This window comes from Megascapheus bottae, chromosome 14 (assembly GCF_031878675.1).
Source record: "Megascapheus bottae isolate mThoBot1 chromosome 14, mThoBot2.hap1, whole genome shotgun sequence".
NCBI lineage: Eukaryota > Metazoa > Chordata > Mammalia > Rodentia > Geomyidae > Megascapheus > Megascapheus bottae.
Genome location: NC_143522.1, coordinates 51,633,144 through 51,641,714, shown reverse-complemented (window position 1 = coordinate 51,641,714; position 8,571 = coordinate 51,633,144). Strand labels below are relative to the sequence as shown.

General features: G+C 39.6%; 1 pseudogene; it reads right to left on the bottom strand.

Moving 5' to 3' along the window:
• Nucleotides 1–2,162: 2,162 nt before the first annotated feature.
• Nucleotides 2,163–2,689, bottom strand: LOC150055263 (iron-sulfur cluster assembly 1 homolog, mitochondrial pseudogene; annotated as a pseudogene).
• Nucleotides 2,690–8,571: the final 5,882 nt, after the last annotated feature.

Sequence of the window (8,571 nt, the reverse complement as noted above, 5' to 3'; positions counted from 1 at the left end):
ACAATATTCTTCTGAGATACTTTTTGAAAACTACTTAGCATAGTAGATTGCCATAGATACTCTTTCTATCATATTTCTTACTGTTCATCAGGGCAGTGCCATGCTATTTCGGGAGACTGGAAGGCATAGTACTCAGTGGAAAGGCTTTCTTATGCAATGTTCCTATAATGGCTTATTTTTCTCTGTCAGTGACTATTGCTCCCACACCTCATATAGTTCCATTATATTCTAAAGAGCAGAGCAGAGCAGAAGACACAATTTCACATAGCAGAGAAAATCTCCCACTGTGTATTAATTCTGGCTGTCCTATTATCTTCTTGCCTAAGTCATTCCACACATAACATGGGTTGCTGGAGGTCAGTCATCTTCACATCTAGGAAGGGACCAAATCAACAACTGACCCGTCCTCCTGAATCCTCTCTGGCATTATTACTGGAACGAACTCTTCAGTGACATTGGTTCAGAGTGGTAAATTTCTATTGCGACTAGGCTTTGACACAATTTAACTTGTGACCACTAGAGGGCTGCAGGGAGCCCAGCGAAAATGACACAAAAGATTTTAGGCAGACACCAGATGGCAGTGCTTCCGCTAAGAATTGCTTTCTAGCACCACACATAGCACTTAATCCTCAAGGAAACAAGATTCAGAAAGTGTTCAGAAAGCTAGTGGAGTGCAGAGCGCACCACACATATTTGAAGGGAGGACATTACAGACACAAGGCAAAGGCCAGGAAAAAGGTTCCTCATGTGGAAACATGTTCTGAGTGTCTCAGGAATCATCTTTCCCTCTCTTGAAGTTTACAGCTCACTGCTACATAAGAGTTGGGCTAAGCATTCAGAACTGTTCGTTGGTTCGCTGATAATTTTCTAATCTATTGATCCTTGGGCCATGTGTATTTAGGTTTGGGACCTTTTTCTGTAGGTGCCTGGAGGATGTAGTTGGCCCGTGTCACATCATCTCACTGAGACATTTGCCTCCTTCCCTGTGCCCTTCCTTCCCCACGGCCCAAACTCTGCTCCTTAGGGTCGTTTCAGATGCCGTTACATACTTACAATAAGAGTCAGATGGGGAGAAGAGATATAAAAGGACATAAATTTCAAGGGTGACTAATAAGATTGACAGGAAAGCCTCTATGAAGTTTCTGGCACCCACTGAGTTTGAAAGTTTGGAAACTGCTGAGGTGAGACAGGAGGAGCTCCTACTAGGCAGAGAACCTGCAGGTACAAAACTCTAGTGTCACTGTGACACTGTATATAATTATACAGGGTGTCTTTAGAACCCAGGTGAGAGATGGGGGTGTAATAGGAGATGAGTCTGCAAGTGTAGTTGAGGCATTTGATTGAGCCTAGTTTACCTGTGCTGATTTCCGGATCCTCACAGTCTGTTTTTCTGGTAGTTGGGGCTTTGAACTCTGTATCACTTGTAATTTGATTAGGGGCTCACCATTTTTGTCTGATCTTCCTGCCTATCCTCTTACTTAGCTAGGTTTAAAGGCATGCATCTCCTGCCCACCCTTGATAGTCCTGCTCACTTTTGTATAAAAGCAGTAGGAAGTTATATTAGGAAAGAAATGTGTCAAGGAAGAGGATTTTGTGGGATTATATAGCCGTGCCACAGGAAGTTGGCTCTTTAGGCCAACTTCTGCATCTTCTGCCAGCCCCCAGAGTGTACAGGTTTTGACTTTAGGTTCATTGCCCTGGTTTTATTTATTTATTTATTCATTCATTTATTTATTGTCAGTCATGGAGCTTGAACTCTGCCTGGGCGCTGTCCCTGAGCTCTTCAGCTCAAGGACAGCACTCTACCACTTGGGCCACAGCACTACTTCCAGTTTTCCGGTGGTTAATTGGAGATAAGAGTCTCACAAAATTTCATGCCTGGGCTGGCTTTGAAACATGATCTTCAGATCTCAGCCTTTTGAGCAGCTAGGATTATAGGCGTGAGCCACCGGCATCCGGCTTGTCCTGTTCTTAATAGTGATTTTTAACAAACAATCAAAAATCAAACCTTAAGATATATTTCACAGTTATAGGAAGATGGCTTGAAAATTTTTCTTTAAGAACTTTAGTAATACTTTTTCATAAAAGTAATTTCCTCATTGGCTTCTGTTGCTTCTAATGATAAATCAAGTATCATTCTTCTTTTTGTTTTTGTTTTCATTTTCAAAATGCATCACTTTATTTCCCCAACAATGCACCCACACATTATAGACCTGACACAGGACAGTTGCATGATTTCTTCAGTAACTTTCAATGTTTCCAAGAGCTTTCTTGGAGTTTACAGCCAGAAGGGTCCTGAGGTTTCAATTATTAAAACTTTCTCCACAGCCACAAGTTCCTTTGATATTTGGGTTATTGAAGACAAACTCACTGGATAACTTGTCTTCAACATAGTCCATTTCTGTTCCTAAAAGTGTTAGTTGTGCTTTCTTTTCGATGAATACTCTGACTCCATCTTGAATAACCTCTTCATCAGAATCTCCTCTTGTCTGTGTATATTCTAGAGTATAAGAAAGGCCATTACAGCCCCTGGTTCGGACACCAACTTTCACACCTACACGTTCAGGTTTATCTTTAAGAAGCTGTTTTATCTTGTTTACTGCTGAAGGTGTCAGAGTGAGGGTGGCTCAAGTGGGCTGCAGCTTCCTCTTACAGCACGAACAGTGGCCCAGAGTAAAGAAGCCGACATCTTCCTGGCGTCCCAGCACTCCGGGAGGAGCTCAGACCCTGCAGGCTCTCTCCATGGACACGGCAGGCACACTGACGCCACAACCTCCTGCGCAAGTATCATTCTTAATGACATATCCTGGACCCACTCTAATGAGAAATCAAGTATCATTCTTGATATGTCTGTGATACCTCTCTTACAACCACAGTAGTATACTTGTGGAATTTCTCATTCCATTTTATGGAATTCTATATTGTATATGCTCTGAACAAGGAACATTTTGTTTGTTTTTGATAAACAAAACTAATATAAAAAGCAAGGACTTTTTTCTGATTTATCAATGTTAAAAATAATACAAGAAGACCTTTTACATTTTATTGGGCAAACTTTCCTTTTTTTGTTTTGTTGGTCATGGGGCTTGAACTCTGGGTCTGGGCCGTGTCCCTGCGTTCTTCAGCTCAAGGCTACTGCCCTACCCTTTGAGCCACAGTCCCATTTCCCATTTTCTAGTGGTTAATTAGAGAGAAGAGTCTCATGTTCTTTAGTACCTGGGTTGACTTTGAACTGTGATCCTCAGAACTCAGCCTCCTGAGTAGCTAGGTTTACAAACATGAGCCATCATGCCTGGTTCCATTTATTTTTTGTTGGCACTAGGGTTTGAATGCAGTACTGCCCATTTGCTGGGCAAGTGCTCTATTGCTGGGAAATCCAGTGTAAGAAGACTGAGTGGAAGCTTCACACTAAGAAATGGTGAAATGAAAGACCCACCTAAAACACACTGGCTTCAATCCTGAAACTATTCATAGAAGCAAGAGCTATATTAGGGGTGAAATCTCATTTCCATCTGATGGTATATTAATGTGGGTATGTCCTGGTTTGCTTTCCTTCCATTTGCCTGCTTCCAGGGTCATAGATGTGCTTGTGGAAGCGAACCTTATGTACTGCTGCTTGTCGGTTCATGTTCAGGCTGTCAAAGAGTGTGATCAGCTGCCAGAGCAATGACTGTCACCCACAGCTGTGGACATGATTAGAGGAATCCTTGCATCCTATTATCCAAAAGCACAATCCTTCATTTAGCTGTTTCTGAAAGGAGGACCTGTGGACATCAAGGGGCTACCGTGGTTGATTTACATTTTTCCAATGTAAAGTTCTGGGACTAGTTCCAGGATTGCTTCCCTGTATTGTTCTAGATTGGGATGGACCATGAGAGAAATTGTGAGCGGCCATGTTACTGTGTTTGTTCTGTAGATGGAGACTCTGGGACAGTCCACAAGTAAATACCAATCGGCCAGGTTTTTGCAGTGGTGAAGATTGCAATCAAGGCTAGCACGTAACAAAGAAGAGCTCCACCACAGAACATGCCTAGCCTGATAGCTACTCTTCTTTTCCTTCTGCTTCTGCTTCTTCTACTCCTGCTTTTTCTTCTTTTGGGCCAGTACTGGGACTTACACTCAGGCCTGGGCATTGTTTTTTTTTTTGCTCAAGGCTAGCATTCTACCACTTGCGCCACAGCTCTATTCTCAGCATTTTCTTTTCTGGTTAAAATCAGAGGTTGTGAATCTGACAGTCTGCAGCCCTGGCTAGCTTCAAACTGTAATACAGAGCTCTCAGCCTCCAGAATATCTTGGATGACAGTTGTGAACCACTGACACCTGGTTCTTAGCTGTCTTGTTGACTCACAAATCAGTTCCTGCACTTCCAGCCATATCCCATCCTTCAGCTTTGTCACAGGCCAAGTATGCCTGTGGCATGATGCTGAATAATTGTGCTTATCCTGGGAGTTGTATGACAAACAAGATCAAAAGCAGTAAGGACAGAGTAGTTCTAGTTTGTGCTGCAAATTGTGCTGTGTGTCTCATCATGTCCTTATGAGTCACAGTTTATTCAAATGTTATCTTCCTCCAAGTTTCCTTCCGAAGGGTTGGAGCTTTAGACAGTCAGGCAAGGAAAAGACATGTGTGGTCTACCTCAAGGAATCCAGAGATTGCCTAAGATTGAATCCTCACCCTCAATCACTTGTGGTTGCTCTGCTTCTTAAATTTATCTGAGAAATGCAAAGGCTAAGGGGAAAGGGATAAACAAGCAAATTTCATTATTATTCCAGACAATTACACTCATCCTTGTGGTATACACTAACACTTTAAATTTTTATATGGCAAGTTTTTCAACTTCATCCAACATGACACATATTTTGCATGTTCTATTCCTGATTTAAAAAATTTAAGGCAGAATGTATTAGAAGAAAGTTGTTTCTGCCACCTCTTTCTAAATGAGGCAGAAGGACATTTTACTTAGAATTAAATCCTCTGATTAAGACCACAGATTAAGCAAAAGCAGCTAGTGCTTTGGTCTCTGGTTCTGCGGGTGCATATCGCAGCAGACCCTTCCAGGTGGGGACTTTCTGTAATAATGTTCCAGTGTTTTTGTTCAGCCTCTATGATCACTTCAGGCACATGACTCCCCAGAAAGCACACAAATATTGTGCTGAATCTTCCAGTTGTAAGAGTGAAATGGTGACACTGATGGATTTAATAGATTTCTGGAGATTAACAGAATAGCGATGGCTCTTTGCATTCTGACTATACAAATCTTGTTGAAAAAGGAAGATCATGTCTTCACTAAGATTTTGCTTATATCAAAATCGATCATATAAATACTGACTTGCATAGGAACAGTTCAGGTGACTGCTTCCCCCTCCTGCCCAAATGTGGTTGACTGGACTTGGGTTACTATCTGAGCCACACTGGAACCTGTGGCAACAATCCCCAAACAAGAGTTACAGTAGATAATTGGATCCAGAAGATATGGTACTTATACACTATGTAGCCATCAGAAAGAATGACACTGCCCCATTTGTAAGGAAAGACTTGGAAAAATAGCATTATCTTTTTCTCTAGGTAGAAAATTGAATAGTCCACATTTCTGAACAATAGTCAAAAGAATACTATAATACTCTAAATATTGTGCAATGCATTAGAGAACTATCAGTTGCTAAAATCATTGGCCAAATTGATTTTAAGCGAGATCATTCCCTAAGGACTTTTTTTTAGCTCACATTTAATGTACTATAAATCTAGAAGCATTGGAAAATGAAATCAAACAAAAAATGCCTACTTCTTCCCTCTTTATTCATCACATGAATAAACTTATGAAGTAGTGTTATTATAGCCCTGTGAACTTTTAGCTAGCAAAACAAAAGCATTTGTCTTTTCTACTTAAAGATGCATATTTAAAATAAGTGCTTTACAAAGCATTACCTTTTGTAAAGTTTTAAATGAAAACCCTGGAGAAGCTTTCAGAAGCTAAATTATTTAAAATTTTCCAGAAGCCATTTTAACCATCAGATATATTTTCAGCTTGGACATATCATGAACTATACACATTTTTTAAATGTGTCTTTTCCTCATTGTTTCATTTTAGTTTTGTGTCATCTTGAAAACAATGTAGTCACTGGAATTGGTTGAGATTAGGTTTGTTTTAATATGTTCTCTTGACATAGGATCCAATTTTATAGAGCCTATGAAGATCTAATTATTAGATTATAGTCCAATAATACTGAAGTTGAGCACAGGTATAGGTTATAACATGCTGCTTAGTTCTGTATTTTCTGGGTTATGTAAATAGTCATTGGATCATTTTTAAAAAAAACTAAATTAAATCCTGGATTAAGGTATTCGTATATGGCACACATATTTCACTATGCTACCAATTGCTTCTTTCTTTGATATTTCTAGTGGAGCAGCCTGTCTTGCCTGCATAGAATTCTTTTGTTTATTGCTACTGTGGTGCTGTGGAAAAGGTCTGCTGTTGATTGTGCCACCGGGCCAAACTTTCCAATCACATCCTGCAGTTTGGTTTCACTTCAATAAGGAGGGTCTCACTAGGAGATAAAACAAAAACAAAAGTCATAAAAGCCTGGCACCTGTGGCTCACCCAAACTCTGAGTTCAATCCCCAGAGTAGGCACAAAAATAAATAACAAATCTGAGGAAACAGTCCATAGCTGCTATACCAGAACTCTATCCTACCTGGTACTACTTTTTATGTATTTAAATCTAACATATTCTGTATTTATATCATAGACAAACACACATACTCACTCACACAGAAACATATCATGTAACCTGCTTGTATTTTGAAACTATTGTTGTTTAAATATTTCAGTGTTAAAAAGTATATAATCCCTGTATTTGGGATTGAACCTGCACCTTAGTCCATTCCATTTAGCTTGTTTTTCAGGTAGGGCCTTACATTTTCCCAGAGCAAATTTCATGACAATGCAAAAATGCCATGACTGGCTTGTTTGTTAGGATAGGGTCTTGCTTTTTGCCCATGCTGGCTTAGAACTATTTCTGGATCTCTGAATCTTGCTTGGATAGTATTACAGACATTTAAAATAGTACATGGCTATTTGTCATTTTTGTAAATGGCACAAATTTACAAGGGCAAATCTGTAAAGTTCTACACAATTATAAGAGTGTAATCTCAACAAGCTTAATATGGGAATGGACTATTCTATGAACTTCAATGCAAACACTCTAATATGTCTAGCTTTTAGATGGTAATAGATTCATCAAATATTTGAAACTGCACAATTTCCATTCAAAATAGAATTTTCAAGCCATTGTGAATAGATTAAACTATTGGCTGTCATGTTACAGTTCCAAAGTACTGATTGTGTTGAGCTAACAATTTCATCTTTCAATTTTCTTTGATGCATATGGGAACCATGAGATTTTGGTTCCATAGCCATGGGAATTATGCAATGCATCCTGAATGTGCTTCCTGATCCACGGGAAAGTCATTTCAACCCCACTCTGTTCTATTCATTTCCCACTGGTGTATCCAGTCAGCCCTGAGCTGCACAGGCAAGAGTAAGCTATTAACCAATGAGATCTTTTATACTTAGAAAGACTCAGATATGTCTAACACTCTCATCTTTCAACATTTCCTTTAGGTTTTAGCTTTTCCTCTTAAACTTTGTTAAGAGAGCTCAACATATTATATCAGCTTTTTAGAGTAATACTTGTATATAAAAATGCTGAATTTGTCAAAAGATCATCAGATTGTGTAGGTGTATTTACTCCTTGAAGACAAAAATCTTTCTGTGAGCAGATTCACATCATGTGCCTTCACTAGGCCTCACTTTATCAGGTAGTGGGTATGCTGAGGCTTTGCTTTTTTAAGGAGGCCCTTTAATTTGCATGCAATAAAGCTTACTATTGCTGGCTTAATGTGCTTTGAAAAATGCTGACTCCTGACTCTACTGTCAGGTAATAAAGTAAAATACAATTAGTAGTGCAACTCTAGAAAAACACAATAAAAATATTCTATAATAAAACAAGTGTATTTATATAACAACTTAATACAAAACTATTCTACTACCCAAAATTCCTTTGTAGAGAATTTGCTCCTCTAAAAAACCCTTACCTGTGGCCTTCCTATGCCAACTCATCTTATGTGTCTCGTGTGTGTGTGTGTGTATTTATTTTGGTTAGTTGAAGGGCTTGAACTTGGGCTTGCGCACTGTCCTTGAGCTTTTTTTCCTCAAGGCTAGCACTCTAGCACTTTGAGCCATAATGCCAAAAACAGCCTTTTTTAATTTTTTTTTTGTCAGTGATAGGGCTTTAGCTCAGGACCTGGTTGCTGTCCCTGAGTTTTTGTGTTCAAGGTCAGTGCTCTACCACACTGAGCCACAGCTTCATTTTTGTGTCTTCTATTTTTAATCCTCTTCCCTGCATGGTCTTCTGTTACCCTCCCATGGCAGTATAGCCTAAGACTAACTTGACGGAAGCGCCAAGAAGATGGGCTATGCTGCTTCTGCCCTCACATGGTCTGTGATTGGCCCCAATGGCTAGAAGTCTTTGGGAATGTGCCAGTAAATCTTTGTCCAATGAGAAGATG